Source organism: Ipomoea triloba, chromosome 1, assembly GCF_003576645.1.
Source record: "Ipomoea triloba cultivar NCNSP0323 chromosome 1, ASM357664v1".
Classification (NCBI taxonomy): domain Eukaryota; kingdom Viridiplantae; phylum Streptophyta; class Magnoliopsida; order Solanales; family Convolvulaceae; genus Ipomoea; species Ipomoea triloba.
This window is the reverse complement of record NC_044916.1, coordinates 16,764,091-16,784,967: the sequence shown is the minus strand read 5'-3', so window position 1 is coordinate 16,784,967 and position 20,877 is coordinate 16,764,091. Positions and strand designations below refer to the sequence as shown.

General features: G+C 38.1%; 1 non-coding gene across 1 annotated transcript; it reads left to right on the top strand.

Moving 5' to 3' along the window:
* The first annotated feature begins 19,212 nt into the window (after positions 1 to 19,212).
* TRNAV-AAC lies at positions 19,213 to 19,286 on the top strand. The gene has a single exon. It is a non-coding gene; the product is annotated as a tRNA-Val (tRNA).
* The last annotated feature ends 1,591 nt before the right edge of the window (positions 19,287 to 20,877 follow it).

Sequence of the window (20,877 nt, the reverse complement as noted above, 5' to 3'; positions counted from 1 at the left end):
AAAAAAGCATTATGAACTAGGTTAACAATATCGTGTGTCAGTTTAGTTTCTGCACTTACTTTTCGCGTTATTATCTATACTACTATTGTATGATCTGCGTGAAATATCAATCAATATTCTCAACTGATAATCTGTGTATAGATAAGGCAAAAACATAATCAGGCCAAATAGAATAATTAGGATAATTCAAATAGCCAAGCTTGTAGTGCCAAATCTCGCTTTCATCTGTTACAGAACTATTGCATACAATTGCAGATTTCATCATGTAGCAGTTGTCTAGAGTAGCTGCTCCACTTGATACTTGTACAAGCTGTGTTGAAATCCAAATTGGTTCAGTTTGTGTAATTAGTAAAATTAGTTCAAACTGTACTTGTAAACTTTTTCATAGAGTTGTGTTATAAGGTTAATATTTAAATAGGTAATAGGCCTAATTTTGTATTTCATTAAACCTTGTAATGTAAAAATTACGGGTTGATCTTTAGTGAAAAATTTTGGGCGTGGCCCCGCAGTTTGGGAGATGTTCTCCAACTGCGTTATCAAATTTAGTTGTGTATTTAATTTGGTGCTTTATTTGCTTTATATTGTGTATGAAATATTATTGAGAATAATTACTCCTGCTGATACTCCATCTTATTTTTAGATTGTTTGTGTTTATCTACATTATTTAATTTCATGCGTCACCTCAATTGTGACGGCAAGGCAAAGTGAAGCGCCGACCTAGTAGTTGCGGTCTTACTCTTGAAAAATGGAGTCCTGTTAGAAATTAAGGCATGTGCTTGATAAATTGCTTAATATTGCATTTGGAGGCCTTGAACACTGCCAATTAAACATCAACAACAAATAAAGACACAACTAGAGAGTTTGAAGACCAAATTTGATAAAGAAATTGACCAATTTGATTGTGCATGAAATAGACCAACCTTTTGGCAACCGTTAGATATCTTGGTAGAAATGATTCTTGAGTTCATCCCTGAAGGATCCACATCATTTTGGTGTCAGAGCTTTGGGTCCATTCCTCACATGAAAACGGTCATGGTTCCACCCAACAATATAGGTTACGTTTTCTGTCTTCCAAAATCTCCAGACTACACTGTCTGAAATAAAAATTTAAAAATAGTTCATTTTTTTATTTTGATATGAAATTTTTTGGTAGTATATAACTCACCAATATTGCCTTCTATAAAAATATTTGCCCGAAATTTTTTATATACAAACACAGAAAATTCATTGAATTCCAACTAGTGTTAGAACAGCTTATGCCAAAAATTTCCAGCGCACAGTTCCAAAGATAATTTTTGAAAAAATACTTCCACATACATTTTTGTCTTGAAAATTTGTATGGTTGAAGTTAACTCATGGTTCTTGCTAACCATAAAAAAAAAACTAGGTCAAAATATCATCCACAACATCACAGAAGATTCCTCAAAGTCACTGTAAAATCTGTACATATTTGTTTTGCCATTCCTTGTGTTTTTCTGGTTTATTGTTTATTGTTTCACATCATCCATGGAATCTATTGAGTTAAACACACTTCGAGAAGGATCACTCACTATAGAAGAATTCTATAACAAGTTAAGAGACTTGATGATCCAAGATGGGGTGATTGAACCAGCTATAATTACAAAGAATAGATTTGTATGCGGTGTTAGAAAAGAATTGCACGATTGCTTCCTCATGGGTGCAAGTGCTTGTTTACTTTGCTATACCATGCCAAACAAATTGAAGAAAGATTACAACAAAAAGAGGTCAAGAGTTTGACTTCTATTTCCTTTAGCTCAAAAGAAATGAGTGAGAATGTAAACATGTGTGAGCAAGAATGTGTAAGCAAAGGTTAAAAAACATTGAGTGACATAGAAAATGATATTGAGAACGAAACTAAAAATGAGGAAGAGGAATTGTGTTTTGAAATTCGTGAAAAAGAAAAGAGGGAAAATATATTAAGAACACAATAACCTTTGTTTTAAGTCCTTTGCAGGTTCATGGATGTGATTCAAGTGTTGAAATATCGGTTAGAAGGAAAGGTGTTTTTCTACCAATTTGAAGAAAGCTTAGGACCACCCACCTTTTTTGATGAAGAGATTAACTTCATACCAAGGAGAAATTACACATTTCCATTTGACCGAGGAAAGTGTGATTCGAGGACGAATATTTTCAAAAGAGTGAGGGAATGTTAGGAATTAAGGCATTTTTTTGATAAATTGCTTAACATTGCATTTGGAGGTCTTGAACATTGCCAATTAAACACCAACAACAAATAAAGACGCAACTATAGAGTGTGAAGACCAAATTTGATAAAGAAATTGACCAAGCTGATTGTGCATGAAATGGACCAACCTTTTGGCTAAAAAAAATTGGGGAACTATTTTAATTGGTCCAAAATCTATGGCTTCCTTGGGAGATATCAAATGAAGCTAAACTCAAGCCATTAAGGCAAATAAATCGTCACTTAGTATAGTTTTAATGTTATTCATTTCCTTTGCTTAATTTATTTTAGGTTACATGTTTAGGAGGAATGAATGTCATTCATCCTTGTAATGGAGTCTTTTGATTTCCTGGGAGTTATGTATAATAGCTTATTTAAAGGGTGAAACCAATAAGGATAGAAAGATAGAGATAGATTATGAAATTGAATGGAAATCGTATGAGAAGCGTAGTATTTCTCTCGTAGTGGTGATGGATTGGATGAAAAGGGAAAGTTAAAACGAAGAGTCGGAACTCCCCGAGTGTCGGTCTCGAAGGAGGTAATGTAGAAGATTACTTAGCCATTAGTCAAATGAATGCATAGTAGAATTTGTGAGGTTGTCATGGTGCATGAAGTAAACATTTAGTGATAAGAAGTTTGATCAATTAGGTAAACAAAGAATGAAACAATCAATTGAATGAACAAGAGAATGAATTATGCTCAGTTGTGATGCCTCATGGTGTGACTTAAGCAAGGGAATGTTGATTCAACTAATTTAGCTATTCAATGGTGCTAACTCTCAATCCCTTTCCACAAATAGTGTACTAAGGCTCTCTAGCTTAGGAATACTTGTTAGGTAACCAAAAACATTAGAGGCATTTTATCAAACACATTGGCTTCACACCTTCCTACTAATCTACATTCTAGATTTCCATAGGATTCATGATTGCAAAAGCTCACATCAATACTAAACACTAATCATGCTTAGATCAGGGCCTCAATCTTTTAAGAGATTGGCCAAATACTCTTAGAATCAAAGTAAAGTAACAATCAAAGAACAAGAATAAAATTCCAAAATAGAATGAATCAACTTCCACAAACTAGACTTGAAGATCAACACTAGGCAAACACAACATTGCACAATTCAATCCCTCAAGGAAATTAGCTACTCATCTTATGAGATTGAAATCACAAAAACCTAATTGAATTCAAGGAATGTAAATTGCAAACAATTGAAATATGTGACTAGATTAGGAATGAGATTTTACCTACTAGAAATGAAATACAACTTCAATGTCTTTGATCTTCAATCTTGGATCAATGAAAGCTAAACTCTAGAATCTCTCTTTCTCTCTCTAAAAAGCTCTCAAGTAAAATTGCTAATCTAAAAGTGTAATCTCCCAAAAATGATCCAACTCTATGGAAATTTCCTAACTAAGCCTTTAAATAGCCTTCCCAAAATTGCCACTTCATTAATTGGCTCCGCACTCTCCCGTCCACACGGGCTCCACGCATGGAGGCTCAGCGTGGATCAGCACTGGAAAGGATCCATGCTGGCTCCACACGTGGGGTGATTTCCAGTTCGTCCCGGGACTCCTTCTTTGCTTCGTGTGCTCGTTAAGTCCTTATGTTCTTCCCAATGGCTCCCGAAACCTATAGAAACACTTGAAAACACCAAAGAAATAGTTTTTCACTAGACCTATGCATTAGAGCATAAAACGCCATAAATTATTCACAAAAGGATGCTAAACACTATTAATTAACCCCAAATTAGACCCTAATTCCTAGTTATCTTGGATGTTTATCAAAGTTTCCACACTTAAACCTCGCTTGTCCTCAAGCAAGTCATTTCAATCACAAGCACATAAGTACCCAAAGATAACTAAGATCACTCAATTTGGACAATTGGTCAATCAAAAATGAATGCAAGGGCTACCAGAGAGGGGGAAATCCCTTGTGCTATCTACAAAGAGTGTTAGCTAGATGCCATACAACTCAAGAAATATTCTCGGGAAGTAAAAAACCCCTTTAAGGTAAACATTTAAGCAATGGGAACACACCTCTCACACCATATGCAAGCATGCAAACCAAATTTTAATTCACCTCTGATTTAGCTAGGGCCTTCAAGCTGATCCCACTAGTGGGAACGATGTACACCAATTAATCAACCCTTTCAACCGAAATGCCAAAGCCCAACGAGTAAAATAAGTGAGTGTAGGGGCATGGACCACTCACCGCCAATGGCTTGTGGCGGTCTCTCTTTCTTCTCACTTCTTAGGGTAATGATGCTGTAAGTTTTAGTGGGAGTGAATGTAGTATGGAAGGTGTTAAAACGAAGAGTCAAGACTCCCCCGAGTGTCGTGTCTCTCAAGGATGACAAATTGGAACGAAAGTGTGTGTTGGCATTTAGGAAGTTGAAAGGGAAGAGTTACGGGAATGGCTAAGGGTCGGATTCATTTGTAAGAAGGTAGAAGGTTGAAAGTGGTTGTGTAAAAGGAATGGAAAGGCGGAGATTGGGGCTTTAGGCTTCCCTACGTGGTCTACCGTTGTATGGTCTTGCGAGCAAATGACGTGGATAAGGCTAGGGAGTTCATGGCACTTTACCAAGTGGCGTCACACTTTGGACTCCCACATCCTCATTCGGCTGGGGCATTTCATCGAACACGTTGTCTACCACTCCTCTCGGACCTCGTTCTTTCGAACTAAGGGCGGAGATGTAGGTGAGTTGGACTCGTGAGTGGCCGCTATCGCGCACACACTCACTTTCTCTGGGTTTGCTACCTAATGTGGCCACACTTAGGCACAAAGCTTAAAGAACATCATCCACACAAGTTCATCATCCAACAATCAAAGAGCTCACATTTCAACTAGCAATTTTATATCAAACAACCACATAGTTTAGCTTTGGGGCCACCAATCCCCTTTCTAATCTACTCTAACATACTAAAGAAACAAGAAGAAGAAATGAAAATCTCAAGGAAAACAAGTATTAAATTAAGATATTAGAGAGAAGAGTTACCACCCATAAGAATGGTTCCTTACATCTTGTTCTTGGAATTTCAATCTTCTATCTTGCCCTTGAATATAATCTAATCTAGAAGAGAAGGAATTTTCCCCCAAGAGGGGAGAAAACCCTCAACAATTTCAGATCTAAACTATCCTAAGGCTCTCCTCTTTAGGTTTAGGGCAAAAGGGGTTTATATAGGTGACAAAAAGACAAATTTCCTGAAATGGCCCTTTGGCCCGACCACGCATGCCACTACGCGTGGTGGAGGGCGTGGATGGCTACTGGAAATATTTCACGCCCCTCCACACGCGTGTTGGGCTGCGTGGGACGATACTGCTTTGCGGCTTCGTTTGTCTTTTGCTCTGTTTAGCCTCAAATCCCTTTCCGTCCTGTAAAATACTTCAAAACTTTTCCTAGAATTGATGTTAGAAGATTTTAATCACTTCTGAGCTAAAAATGCACGATATTGTTATGATCGGATGGCAAAACGTTACACTTCTATTTCATTTTAGACCCTTTTTATATACTATTCTTGGTGCTTATCAAAGTTTCCACACTTAAACCTTGCTTGTGCTCAAGCAAGCATACTTTTCTAAACTCTAATCATATAAGCACCAGGAATAGTATGCACTCTCATCGGTTGATCAATCAAGTAATGTGCGGGCAGTTAGAATGGAGTGAATGAAATCCTCTACACTATCCACCAAGACCACTAAGCTTATGTCATTTAAATATAAGGAATATGCCAAGGAAGTTGGAGTCTCAAAATATAGATTTGTAACAAAGAAATTTATATTCACACCTCTTCAAGCATGCATTCAATTAGAGTTCACCTTTCATTTTGTAGGGGCCTAGAAAGCCGATCCCACTAGTGGGAACGATGCGCACACCCTAGCCAAATTTCCAACCATACGCCAAAGCCCCTTTGCATAATATAAATGAGGGTAAGGACATGGACCGCTCATCGCTATGGCTTGGGCGATCACTCTATTTTCTCAGCCCCATCGGATCTCATTTTCGGGCGACCCGACTTCACATGGATCTCCATGTTTTTTGAAGGTCAGTGCAATGGGTGCCCGAATCCAAGCGGGGTGGCTCACCTCCTCTCTATTCTTCTCATCTTCCAGAATCTCTTCGAGATAACCGACTTCACATGGAGCCCCATATTTTTTCGAAGACGGTGCAATGGTTACCCCGTATCCTGGCAAGATGGCTCACCTCTGGTTTTATCTCTAGGAGTGGCCTTTGCCTTTTTACTTTTCACCATATCAACCCCTCATGCCTTTTTCTAGGGAGTAGGGATTTTTTTTCACTCAAAGCTCACTTTAAGGCTCACCTTTTGCCCCATGTCCTACCAAGTTAAGTTTAGTTTCCGGACTTCGCTGTGCTTATCTTTCTCAAACTAAGGGGGTACGCACTCCCACTTCGAGAGATCATTGACTCAGGTCCCACACAAATGATAGGTGAATATCATGCAATCACACAGAGATATTGACAATGTAAAATAAAAAACTTTCAAATTAGCTTTCAAATTAGGTGTAATTTTGTACTTCCAAGGCATATTTCAAATATTAACTTTGACACGAGATTAGAAGCCCTCCTGGATAGTATTAACAATAACATTCCCTCTTAATTCCTAAGCCCTATTACTTGGTCAGTCAACTAATTCAAGCAAAGTGATACCCATCCTTTCCACACTTAAAAGATAACATCGTCCTCGATGTTGCCATGAGGATCGGTGGAAAAGGGAATAGGGTTCAAAGGGTTTCTACAAACGCCCCTTTTCCACACTTAAGAGTGTAAACCGGGTTAAAGCAATTCTAATATTAATAAAATCACATCCGACACAACAAGGTCATGCAGCTCTTCATATGTGCATCAAAGAAATATATAGCAGTCAAAATCAAACAGGGCATCTAAAGGGGATAAAAGAAATACTCACAAGGTGCATCCCTATTAAAAGTATGTGCAATCCGTACTTGCCCTTCAAAACTTGGTTAGAATAAAGGTAAAGAAATAAATGAAGAATTTAGATTCTACCTTTCAAAATTGGTTATCTTGGATGAAGGTGGAGTGGTCTCTTCTTCTCCTTATGCGTGGGTTGACTCCCACGAGCGCCACGTTTAACGTCTTTGGCTAGACGAAACGTGCAAAACAAAATATAAACAGGAATATAACAAAAAATATAAACAAAAATAAAAGGATTGTCCACAATCATAGTTTTGAATCATCAAACACAATTCATCATCATTTTTCTCTCATGTGCTCCCCCTCGCTTTACATCTTCTTGATGCCCTTGACTTCTCTTGCAATCTCTTCCAGCTTTTGCATTTGTTCCAAGTGCAGCTGATACTGGAAGTTCTGGAGGGATCTCCAATCTGTGACTGGGGTAAACCAACTTGGGATGTTGAAGCTAGCATGGTGGGAAGCTTGTTCGTCAGCATGTTGTGGAGGTACGGATGGTGCAGGCTCGCGAGGTGGCGGAGAATACATTGATGAGTTCACAGGTGAATACATCTCAGGGGAAGATGGGGAAAGAAATGACATCGGCGAGGGTGTGAATCCCGGAGATGTCATTGGCGTGTCAGAATGATCTCCCGCCATCTCATTGTCTTCCCTTGTTCGCGCCAGATATCTCAGATTAAGCTTCGCGACGTCCTCGGGAGATAATGGAACGATGTGTGCTCCCTGCAACCTATGTTTGAACCAATGTATCTTCATCTGGTGACCCAAAGAAACACACAGTCTAGTTACCAACGGGCCTATAAAGATTGCCCTTGTTAACTCTTGCTGTTGGGCAATGAGCTAATTTTTGCATATTAAGCTCATGTTCATCGAGTTGCCTGTGTCCATACTCCATAACATTAATAACTCTGTCTTGGAGACTCGATCATAAGTCTCCGGCCTTCCTTCCCAAGAATGTGCGATTACCTTCCACAAAACTCTTAAGTCCTCCCTCACAATGTGAGAGACTCTCACTCTTGACCCGACCCAATCAATGCCCGGCCTTGCAATCATCGACCAATATTTCCTCGGGGTGTCTCTGTCTCCGAAGTCATGTTTCAGCCTTCGATACCAGTGCTTTGACTGGTCATCTTCCTCATAAAATCCTAAGAGAACTCCCAAGTAATTAGCAGAAATGTGATAGTCTTGGTTAAAAAGCCGAAACTTGATCATTGGGCTATAGAGGTCTCCGGTCACTCCCTCAATATGTAGACTCGCAATGAATTCGTGGACCAAGGGGATGAAGGTATCTTGCTTCCAGCTCAACAGATGATTCCAATAAGGCTCATGGATCAACCTTTCCAGCCCGTATTTGCACTCAAATTCTTCCAGAACGGTTAGGTCAATGTACTTCCATTGCACAATCGGGAAGTTAAGCAGCTGCCTATATCGGCCTAACATAGCCGGTGTCATCAACAGAATTTGGTTCCCTGTTGGCACCTGATAAGCCTCCGAGATACCCTTAAATCAAGTGCATATTAGGGTGTTTTGTCGCGTTTATAGCATCCTTGCATGATGAATTATGCTCATAAATGCTTTAAATTCACTAACCAACACACGAAAGCTACTTTTAGCCTAAAGGAGGTGAAACAGGAGTCCCGGGAGCCAATAGGAGCAAAAGTTGAGCTTAAAGAACGAACCAGGCAAGATCGGAGCCCCGGAGGACTCAAGAGGATGGCCACACGCGTGTGAGCATGCGTGGAAATAATCCAGTAGCCTCCCACGCACACTCACACACGTGTGAGCTGGCGTGGAGACAGCATTGCGCGGAAATGTTGCTAGGGTTGCTTTTCGAAGACTATTTAAACCCCTTTGATAGATTTTCAGAAGAGGTTCCCAGAAATTTAGAGAGACTTCTACTATTTCCATTTTCCTTTCATTTTCTCTAGATTAGTTTTAGATAGATTTCCATTGTAGAAGACAACAAGCTTGGATTGAAGGATTACTTCATTCTAGGTGATCTCTATTACATTTCTATGATATTTTGTTATTTTGTTCTTGGATTAAATTAGCTTTTGTCTTGAATTTCATATCATGTGTGGCTAGTTTAATCTAGGGATTTGGATTGTGTGAAGATATGTTGCTAGTGTGATGCTCTTATATCTATATTTTGGATCTAAATGCTTAGATTGTTGGATTATCTATTCTTGTCTATTGATTGTTGTTTTGATGAGATCTTGTTTGGATTTGGCCAATCTAGATGAGAGATTGAGCTCTTGACTCTTTTATGTCTTTGATTAGAGTTAGGATTTGAAGCTTTGAAACAATCATAGATCCGGGGGTGCCTTCTCAATCGGTTTACGTCCTCTTGGCAACCGAATTCTTGCAAAACATTTTGGTCAAAGAACCTGCCTTCGCTCAACCTTTATCCTCGGTAGTTGTCCACCAAAGCATGCTCTATCGCCGTCAAATGCCGTAAGGGTCTAGCTCCTCGTTCTTGTGGAACGGGTGGAACATTTACTTGCGGTTGATTTCTCGGAGGTTGAGTTCTCGTCCTCGATCTACTTGATTCGGCATGATCATGTTTTGCTTTCTTTGCCATTTCTTTATGCCTTCTCATCCTACAAAATTTAGAGAATAAAAAATAATGCATATAGTAATTGGTTTGATGCAATTATCTTTCCATAAGACACCAATGATTTAGCTAAAATTTCTTGTCAAGAATAGGGGAATTTCGAAAAATAGGGGTAGGGATTTTCAAAAATTTTGTCATAGTTTCCCCTATATTTTGATCAATTTCCATCATGAAAATATTGACAATACAAGTCCAATATCACACACATGCTCAATTTCATAATAAGATAGTTCAAATTGAGAGTCAAATAATAAGTCAACTTAAAAGTCAAGAATTTCAAAAAGTCAACTTCATCTTCTTCCCCAAATTCAAGAATTGGGGTTTGTAGGTGAAAATTCAATTTCAACAATGTAGCATGTGTAACATCAAATTGATGGTATATAATGGTTCTATAACAAGTTTACACATCAATTCAATCATCAATTTCATAATCTAAACAAGAAATTAAACAAACTCATATGCATATCAATGGTGTTCATACATAAGCTCAATATTCAAATTCAATCCATCAATGCAATCATCAATAATGAAAGAAAACATTAAGGGATAGTTCTATAAAGTTCTACAAACCAATATAAACATTCAAATCATTCAAAATATTGCAAAGCATTGTAGGATAAATTCTCAACATTATAATCTTCCAACTCCATAAATATTCATAAAAATAGGTAAAAGAGATGTTTTTACCTTGTTGTTGATGGTTTTGACCTTTGGAAGATGAAAATAAATTAACTTTCTCAAACCTTAGACTTGGGATGGTGTATTGCGTGGAGAAGAAGAGGATTTTGAAGGTTTTTGGGGTGGAATGGCGTGGTTCGGCCGAGAGGCAGGGTTTTATTCGCAATGCAGCTTTCACGTGTCCCACACACGTGTTGAGGCGCGTGGTTGCGTACTGGAAATCAACCACGCGTCCCACACGCGTGTTGGCCGCGTGGTCAGTCCAGTTTTGACCTTTCCTCCGGTTTTCGTTTTTCTCCTTTGCCTTCTACCCAAATTTGATCCTTCCATTGCATTTTCCGGTCTTACATCCTACAAATTAGTCTCCCAAAACATTGCACCAAGTAGAATACTAACAAAACATTAAAAAGAAAACATAAAAATAAACATAAGACAATTTATTAAACCTTGGGTTGCCTCCCAAGCAGCGCCACGGTTTACGTCTTTGGCTAGACGCATCATACCTTTTCTCTTTTTCAGCCATATTCCTTTGTAGTGGGTTGAAAGCATTTTGGTACCCACGTGTTCTTCCAAATCAGCTTCTCATTCTTCTATTTTGGTTTTGTTTTGGTCCTCGTTTTGACCATTGCATTCACTTCTTCCTCTTTTTCTTATGTTCTCTCTTTTCCTTCCTTCTTGGCTTGTCCATCGAATCTCAAGGTGATTTCCCCTGAGCTTACATATATTTGAGCGTGAAGTGGCCAAGAATGGTCTACCAAGTATCAAAGAGCCATGGGGCTCATTTTCTCCCATTTTACAAACTAAGAAATCAACGGGCATAAGAAATTTTCCTACTCTCACTAGCACGTCTTCTGCCAAGCCTTCCGGATACCGTGTGGTTCCGTCAGCTAGGCGAAGCGTCAGCCTCGTTGGTTTCAGACTTGGTAATTTCAATTTTTCAAAAAAACTAGAAGACATAACATTGATTGAAGCTCCGAGATCGGCTAGAGCATTTTGAAAATCCATGTTCTGTATAGAACAAGGGATCACTAAAGCTCCTGGGTCACCCTTCTTTACGGGGTAACCCGTAGTCATGCAAGCCGATGACTCTTTACTTAAACAAGTATAATTATTGAAATTGTCTTCTTCAAACAACTCACGGCATTGCTTATTATCGAAAAATTTACGAATAAAAGCATTAAGTGTACCTTCCTTTGCCGTTTCTTTCTCCTTCGAAGTTTTGGTCTTGCTTTGTTGCAATTCATCCTTTTTGGTTTGGTTACCAGCAGTGATTTTTCCTTCCTTTTTCTTCATTGAAATTTTGCAAGAAGCATTCGCAGTATTTGATTCAAGACTTGGACTACAAGAGGTAGTCTCTTTGGTCTTTCCTTCCTTTTTGCATTGGCATATTCCGCAAATCGCATCCATCGGATCGCATCCTTCGTGTTTTTCTTCCTTTGCGTCGATCGCATTAATTCTCTCCTTCGGATTGTTTTCCGTATTATTGGGGAGCTGTCCGTAGTGTCGATCAGACATCATTTTGAACATTTGAGAAATTTGGTTTTTGGTCATCTTGAGAGTGGCCTTCGATTCTTGCCTAAGACTCGAGATTTCCTGTCTGGTTTCTTGAGTAATCTCCTGCTTAAGATTTGCTCGATCATTTTTCAGTTCCATGATCGTTCTCGTGAGTCTTTCATCCACTTCTCGGATATCGTCCCTTCTCTGTTGAGTAAAATCGAGTTGAGAGTTGTATTGCGGTCTGAACTGGGTCATCTGGCCTCCATTGCCTTGATTTTGACCATACATAAGTCTTCCTTTGTCACTTTGTCCGTAGGTAGGCTTGTTTCCATCATTGTTGTTGTTCCATCCCTCGCCCTGCTTCCAATAGTTATTTGGTCTCTAATTTCCTCCATAAGCATTATAGTTGGAGTTCCTTTGATAGTCAACTGCCTCAACTTGCTCAGATGCAGACGGTGAAGTGCAGATATTTGTGTCATGTGGTCCTCCACAGATATTACAATATAATGCCAAAGCCATGCAAGGCTTGAGTTTTCCTTCCATTTTCTCTACCATTGCCTGTAGTTTCTGAATCTCATGATTCATCGCTTCAATCTTTGCCTCGCTTGCCACGTGACTATTTATCTCATACATGCCTCCGTGTTCTCCTCGTCGGTCATACCAACATAAGGTATTCTTAGATATCCTTTCTATCAACTCTTCTGCTTCCGGTAATGCTAAGGAAACGAAAGCGCCGCTCGAAGTTGAGTCAAGAAGCATTTTTCCTTCATAAGTCAACCCTCCATAGAATGAACTTATGACATCCCATGGGTGCATTAAATCTTGTGGGCATTGCCTTTTCAGAACTTTAAATCTTCGCTAAGTTTCTCCCAGACTTTTTAGTCTTCCTTGCTTGAATTCTTGTATTTGTCTCCTGATTCTCATAGTCTTAGTAATAGGGAAAAACTCGTTCATAAACTCTCGATGTAGTTGCTACCATGATCTAAAGTGGTTATCATCTTGACTCTCCAACCAGCATGCTGCCTCTCCAATCACTGAAAACGGGAATAGCTTGAGTCTAATAATCTCTTCACTGACCCCTTCCTGTCTGTACATCCCACATGCTCTTATAAACTTGGTGATGTGCGCATTAGGATCCTCTGAAGGCAATCCTGAGTATTGGTTGTTTTGAACTAAAGTGAGTATGGTTGGATGCACATGGAAGTTTACATTTTCCATAGGTGGTACATAGATCGAATTGTGCATATTGAAGTCCGGCGTCATATAGTCGGCGATGGATCTTTGCTGTTCTTGAGGTATTCCATAGTAATCTTCTTCTCGTATATGCTCTTGTGGATTCGCTCTATTGACTTGTGGTTCTTCCAAAATTAGTTCTTCATGATTAACTGGTCCTGGTGGATTAATTGGTACAGGGGGCGGGTTTGGTATAGTTGCTCCTCTCCCTGGGGGATTTCTTGTTGCGCTTGACGAAGCCATTTGTGATTTTTGGATGCTTTTCTTCCTAGTTGCTCTGTTAATTTCTGGAATATAAGGGAATAAGCCTTGATTTCCTTATGCTCGTGTGTGCATTCACCTATTAAGATTTTCAATGAAACAAATAGTCCACAATTGACTAAAAGTAGTCAATTGGGTAAGTAACAAAAACAAGTAAAAATAAAAAATGAAACAAAGTAAAATGGTATGGTTTAACAATGCTCAAATCTCACAATCATTGAACCAAAATAAACAAAACAATTGACAACCTATTGCCTTCCCCGGCAACGGCGCCATTTTTTGACCCAAGCTTGCGTGCATAAGGTGAATTGTCAAAAGAATGTGAATGTGTGTAAGGATAAAACGAAGAGTCTATGACTCCCCGAGTGTCGGTCTCGAAGGAAGGACGTGGAGGTGTGTCAAGTGTTTGTGCGTTCAATTGATTGAGTCATGCTAGAGATTTGAGTGTGGTGAATGATGATTCAAAGGTGCAGAGGTTCATAGGGTTGTGCAAGGTGGAAATAAAACAAATATGAGTAAATGTATGTAAGAAAGTAAGGGATTGGATAGTGTTCATATATGTTGCATCCTAGTGTGTCTAAAGCAATGGATAAACGGAGCAAAGATGTTGGCTATTCAAGAGTGTGTCTTCTTAGTCCTCGTCCACCTCTGTGTACTAGGGCTTCTTGGACTTAGGAGTGCCTTTAAGCAACCAAAGTCCTAAGAGACATTTTATCGAACACCTTAGCTACACACTTTCCTACTATTCTTAAGAAGTCCATAGGATCTATGATTGTCACAAAGCTTTCAATCCCAACTCTAATCAAAGACATGAAAGAGTCAAGAGCTCAATCTCTCATCTATATTGGCCAAATCCAAACAAGATATCATCAAAACATCAATCAATAGACAAGAATAGAAATTCCAACAATCCAAGCAATTAAATCCAAAATAAGATATAAGATCTTCACACTAGCAACATATCTTCACACAATCCAAACCCTAGATTAAACTAACCACTCATAATAAAGAATTCAAGATAATAGCTAATTTAATCCCAAGAACAAGATAATGAAAATGAAATAGATTAAGATGTAATAGAGATCACCTGGTATTGAAGTGTTTCTTCAATCCAAGCTTGTTGTCTTTCTTACAAGGAGAAATTGCAAGACTAAACTATCCTAAAAACTAAGAAATGAAAAGGGAACTTTCCAAAATGAAAGAAGGGAGGAGCTTTTCTGAAATTGTATCAAGGGGCCTTAAATAGTCTCCAAAATTTTGCCCTAGAATTATTTTCGCGCAGTGTTCCATCCACGCCTCCCACACGCGTGGTTGCGTGCGTGGTTGGCTACTGGAATGCTGCCACGGCACTCAACACGCGTGTGGGCTTCATTCCGGGTCCTTCGGGGCTCCTGACTTGCTCGGTTTGCTTGTTTAGCTCGTTCTTTGTTCCTAGTAGCTCTCGGGACCTCTGTAATGTCTCAATTCATGCCAAAAGTAGCTTTGTGTGCGGTTAACGAATTCAAAGCACAAATTCTCACAAAATTATCATTTAAGGATACTTAAAAACGCTATAAAGCATCCTAGTTTATGCTCAAATAATGGGTATCTTGGGAGCTTATCATTGGTCCACCATATTGAGTGTTTGACCCTCCTTGCTCATGTTGCACATTTTGCTCTTCTCCTTCATCATCATCTTCATCATCTTCCACTAAATAATGTCGCATCATCCCCACCAATCTTGACTTTCATTGCACAAAAATCCTGGATTGTAAAGGCTTGCATCTCGGCCTCGACCTTTTCACCCGTAAGGTCGGCATCGAGTCCCAAACGAAGACACAACTCGGTTACTAGTGGTCCAATGAAGACCGCTTGAACATTTGGTTTGTTTTGCGACCCGAGCCACCTTTTGACTTGGACACCCATGTTAACATATTTCTCATTTTCCATGGTCCACATGTAGAAGATATATTGCCTATAAGTCTTGTTTAGGTTTGTCTTCCTTCCCGGTAGATTGACGGCCAAGGCAAGTCGAATTGCCTTCAAATGGTTTTGGCGGATCTTTCTTGCTTTCAAATTACTTGAGTCATCCTTCGCACCATCTGTGATTTGGCCCCAATAGGTCGCGGCATCTTTGTCACAATCAAAATCTGTGTAGTATCGTTGAAAGTACGGTAGACTCATCTCCTCTTGGGTGTGAAATCCTAGAGTTAGAGCTAACTCATCCACGGAATGATTGTAGTTCTTCCCGAAGAACACATAGGAGATAGACTTTCTTGCATTGTTGAGTTCCTTTTTGATGCTTAGTGTTGCAAGAAATTCATATGTGACCAGGGCATAAGTCGGTCCCCTCCATTCAAAAACTTTGCTCCATTGAGGGTGATCTAGCAATTGATTTACCATCTCTTCGCAACCAAACTCCCTTAAAATGCTCAGGTCAAAGTATTTGCCCCCCATCAAGTTCTTTGACTTGCAGACATTCACCAAAGTAAGTTGCTTCGGGGTCAAATTTCTAAGGACTCTCATCTCTCGTGCATTTGGGTCAACTTGTTGTTGCGGGGGTGGTGGCATTTGTGCTCTTGGGCAAAGAGTCATCAACGACTCCCCTGCCTCTACTTCTCGGCCGGTGTTACTACCCAGTCCTTTTTCTTTTACCCCCTTGAACCATGCTCCTCTTTTCTTCGCCTTGTCGACGCAAGTAATTCACCACATTCGGGGTAATTTTAAGGACCTCGGTTGGCCTGACCCAGTCAATCCATTCTCTTAGGGTTGACTATGTGCATGCCCGACAGCTATTTGGCTTTGTAGTGGAGACCATCGAGGCAAGCAGATAGTCAGTAACTGACCCTCCGATGGTTGATTACGTAGGCATTCACTACCAGTCTGTCCGTTGTAGGATTCAAAGATATCTAATTGTAATAGATGATATATGGGGTACCAAGGCATGGGATGACCTTCATAGGTGTTTCCAAAGAAAATTTCAACGGGAGCCGAATATTGATAACTACACGGCTCAAAAAGGTGGCTGACTATGCTAGTTCAGGTAACAATCTTCATTACATGCGATTCTTAAATTTCGATGAAAGTTGGAATTTATTTTACAAGAAAGTATTTGAGGAAAAAAATGTCCCCCTTGAATTTGAGACAGTTGGTAGAGGTATTGTAGAAAAATGTCAAGGATTACCTCTAACAATTATTGTGGTTGCCGGGCTCTTCACCTCCTTCAACCAGCCATCGCTAAACTAGTGGAGGAATATTGCTGAAAATCTGAATTCGTTGCTTAACACAGATCCGGAAGAAAAATGTTCAAAAGTACTTTCATTAAGTTACAACCACTTGCCTCCGCATTTGAAAGTTTGTTTTTTATATTTTGGTGTTTTTCCGGAAGATAGTGAAATTTGTGTGAAAATTTTGATTAGGCTATGGGTTGCGGAGGGATTCTTAAAGCTAGAGCTGAATAACACGACGGAAGAAGTGGGTGTGGCTTACTTACAGGATCTTGTAGACAGAGATCTAGTTCAAATTATTAAGCGGAGTTTTGATGGTGAAATGAAGTGTTGTAGGGTCCATGACGTGTTGCATAACTTTTGCTTGAGAGAAGCTTAGATGGAGAAACTTTTGTGTGTTATAAATGAGAATAGTGTTGAGATGGGTAGACTTGAAAAACAGCATGCTCTTAATCGCATTCTCATGAGAATAAATAGAAGCATGTCATTGTCAACAGGCTCGGATCCAAAAGCTTGCCGTTGGATTAGCAGTCAATTAAACCGATTGGATTTGCCAATTATTGGGGAAAATTTAGAATTTCGTTCCATTCTATATTTTGGATGGGAAACTATTTCCTCCAAACCATTTCCCAGTTTTGAGGTGCTAAGGGTGCTGGACATATCTTCGAGATTAATTCGTGAACACCACATAACAAGTGAAATAGTGAATCTTGTTAATTTGAGATGCTTGAAAATTGAAATGTCAAGTCTCAAGGATTGGAGGAATGCTCATTTCACCATTCTTGAATGCCTAATTTTGTCATGCTGTTGGGATTTGGAGGAATTTCCAGCTAGTTTTGCTGATATTACCTGTTTGCGGTTAATTATGTTAACCAGTTGTCGACCTTCCCTTCTTAATTCTGCGAAACAGATTCAAGAAGAGCGGTTGGGCTACGGAGATGATAAATTTATTGTGAAGGACGACTTTTGTACTTTGTTTCAAAGGTAATATATATATATATTTTCTAATATAAGTTGTGGATGTGATGATTTTGCTTCTTGTATGTGTTTTGAGCCTTATGATTCAATTGATTATTTTATTCTTGGGTGTATTTCTGTTTTTATAGTGAGGAAGAGGAAGAGGAAGAGGAAGAGGAAAAGGAAGAGGAAGAAGTCTCTACCTAAAGTACACTGTGAGAGATATGTTAACTGGGATTCCTCCATTGTGCCTCTCAAAATTTATTTACTTGATGCTGTTGATCCTTGGAAAATGTCTGATGACTCCAAAGGGGTCAATAAATTGTACCTGTGCCAGGTGATTATATTAATTCAACACTACCTACCTATCTACTGTATTATTATATTTTCTTTAATACTATTGATTTTATTACAATGTAGTATACATTATACTTCCTCCAACCCTTTGAAGTCATGGGTTTTTTTTTTTTACCTTGCTGTTGCTGAATTTTTGAAGAAACCTAATAATAATAATAATAAAACTTTCATTCCAAGTTTTTTTATTTTTTAAGGAATTCAAGATTAAATAAGTAATGTTAAATTCTATTGATTACCTATCCCATTTAGCCTTGTGTTACTTGAGTTGATCAAATGTTCATTTTAATTATTGTGACATGAACATATTTGGTCCTTCGTCAATAAAGTCGTTTAAATAACGTTAAATACAATGACATTTCGGTCTATTCAGTTTTATATATGTGTGAAGTCTTTTTTTTCCTTTTTAGTCGTAGATTTATGTGTCATTTCACTTCTAGTCTTTTTTTTTTCTTCAAAACATCAATTTTGGTCCTAATAACATTATTGTAGCATGACCATTTTTGGTCCTACGTCAACAAATATGTTTAAATGACATTCCAAATGATGTTTTTAACCACTCCAAATCTTTTTTTTCTTCTTCTTGGTAATAGAACCGTACCACAAGTTTTGTGGATTTTTATGAAGTAGACTTATGCACTAGACTTAAGGTTTGCAATGAATTGAAGTAGACTTGTGGAGTTGTGGCTTTTTCAATTGCAATTTTTTGAATTTTAATTTACAGTAGACTTATGTATTGATAATAGTTTTATTACTAACTACTAAGAAGAAAGAAAGCAAGACTTTGAGTGATTAATAACATCATTTTTAATGTCATTTAAACATATTTGTTACGGATGACAAAAAACAATCATGCAATAATTATGCTAGGACCAACGAGGGTGTTTTGAAAAAAAAAAGAGACTAAAAGTATTATGACACATATAAATCTAGGATCAAAAAAGGAAAACTAGCTTAACATACACTTAGAATTAAATAAATCAATTCAAAATGCCCTTGTATTTAACCTCATTTAAACGGTTTTGTTAACAAAGGACAAAAGTTGATCATGCCATAATAATATTAGGACCAAAGGAAGATGTTTTAAAAATAAAAACTAAAAGTGAACTGATACCTATAGGTGGATGACAAAAAATAAAATTAACTTTGTAATATATATATACTGTACTAATTACTAACCAAAACGCGAGGTCAAACAACACACCTCTGATCTCATCCTGAACTTATAAATATTAGTAAGTGCTTTAAAAAAACAGATGGTCTTGTGGTGTAGTTGGTTATCACGTCGGTCTAACACACTGAAGGTCTCCGGTTCGAGTCTGGGCGAAGCCAAACCAGAGGAATTTGATACCTTTTAAACTTATTCTTCGACTTCAAGAAACTCTTTTAGCGGAGAGATTATAATTCTTCGACTTCAAGAAACTCTTTTAGCGGAGAGATTATAAAATGTTGATCATTACATTCCCTACTCTTCTTTGAATTACTCTGGCTCGATTAATAAGCACTAGTTTTTTTTTTTTTTTTTTTCACAAAAACACCTTCGACATTGAATTTTATTAGGATTTGGATTTTTTATCAGTTTGTTAATTAGTATTCTCCTACTCTTTCAGTTTCTTTAAACTTATTTATTTCTTATGGTTTGACAATAATCAAAACCTTGAGAACCAATTTGCTAGAGGTGTTTTACAGATAGAATGCATGAAGATTCATCTACTAAGTTGCATGGTTATATTTCTTGCAATTTACAACATTTACATTTTCCTGTTTCTATTTACATCATTTTCTGAGAAAGATAGAGTTGAATGAACAAGTTGATGGAAAAGAAAATGGCAAAAAAGTATGGTTCCACTAGAGATGTAAAAGAAAAAAGCCGAAACACTGAAGAAAAGGAAGAGATCGACATAATCAGAAACTTGTACCAATAAAAGTTAGTGGTTTAGTGGAAGAGTAAACAGAAAGTTGAAAATCAATTCAACTCGTAACAGGAAAGAAGAAAATCAAATCACTATTTAAAAGAGGGAGGAACAGGTAAAGCCCCATTCTAGGGATGAAATTGAAAAATCGATGTAGGTTTATTTTCATGCTCGGAATGAAGTATTTTGTTATAAAATAATTTAATGAATGGCAAGGTATATATATATTAATCATCTTTTCTAAAACTATATGCTAATTAACCATATGGATTCTATGTAATAGCAGAGAAAGAAATTGCTAGTACATTCTTGTTCAGTATACCTTACAACTATTAAACTTTGTGTAGGGAAGAGAAGTAGGGGTGCGTATTCGATTAATCAAATAGAATTATCAAAAAATTCTAAACATTTAACTGTTAACTGAATCAAATTTTTTTGGTTAATTGCTTGGTTAACCGATTAACTAAGAATTTTAAATAAATTTTAAAATCTTTAAATTATATTTTTAATTTTGAAACTCATAAAACATTAAAAAAAAAAAAAGACACAAACACAAACCAGGAAACTCTTGAAACATTTTTTAAAAAAAAAACCCCAATACAGGATAATCTTAAAATCGTTAAAATTATATTATTCTCTGTGTAAGTTTAATTCATCTAAAAACCAATACAGGATACACCTGAAACACTAGAAAATAAAATAAAAACCTTGGCAGAATGTAGAATGGAGGAATGGAATTATGGAATGAGGGATTAAGGATTTTAGATTATATATAGTTTGATGCATGGGCTTATATCAACTTATTTTTTTCTCAACATGCTTGATCGGGATTCGGGAAATGGGTTATGGGCTAGATTCATTGGACTCGCTATTGGGCTTGATTTGGCAGTGCAGGTCAAAGAAGGTGGGAGGTCACGAAGAGAGTGGTGGGCCGGCCTAGAATGGTACCGTTGGCTAGGGGTGGTCGGCAGGAAGAGGTCGTCGAGAGGGAGGGAAGGGGGGGGGGGGGG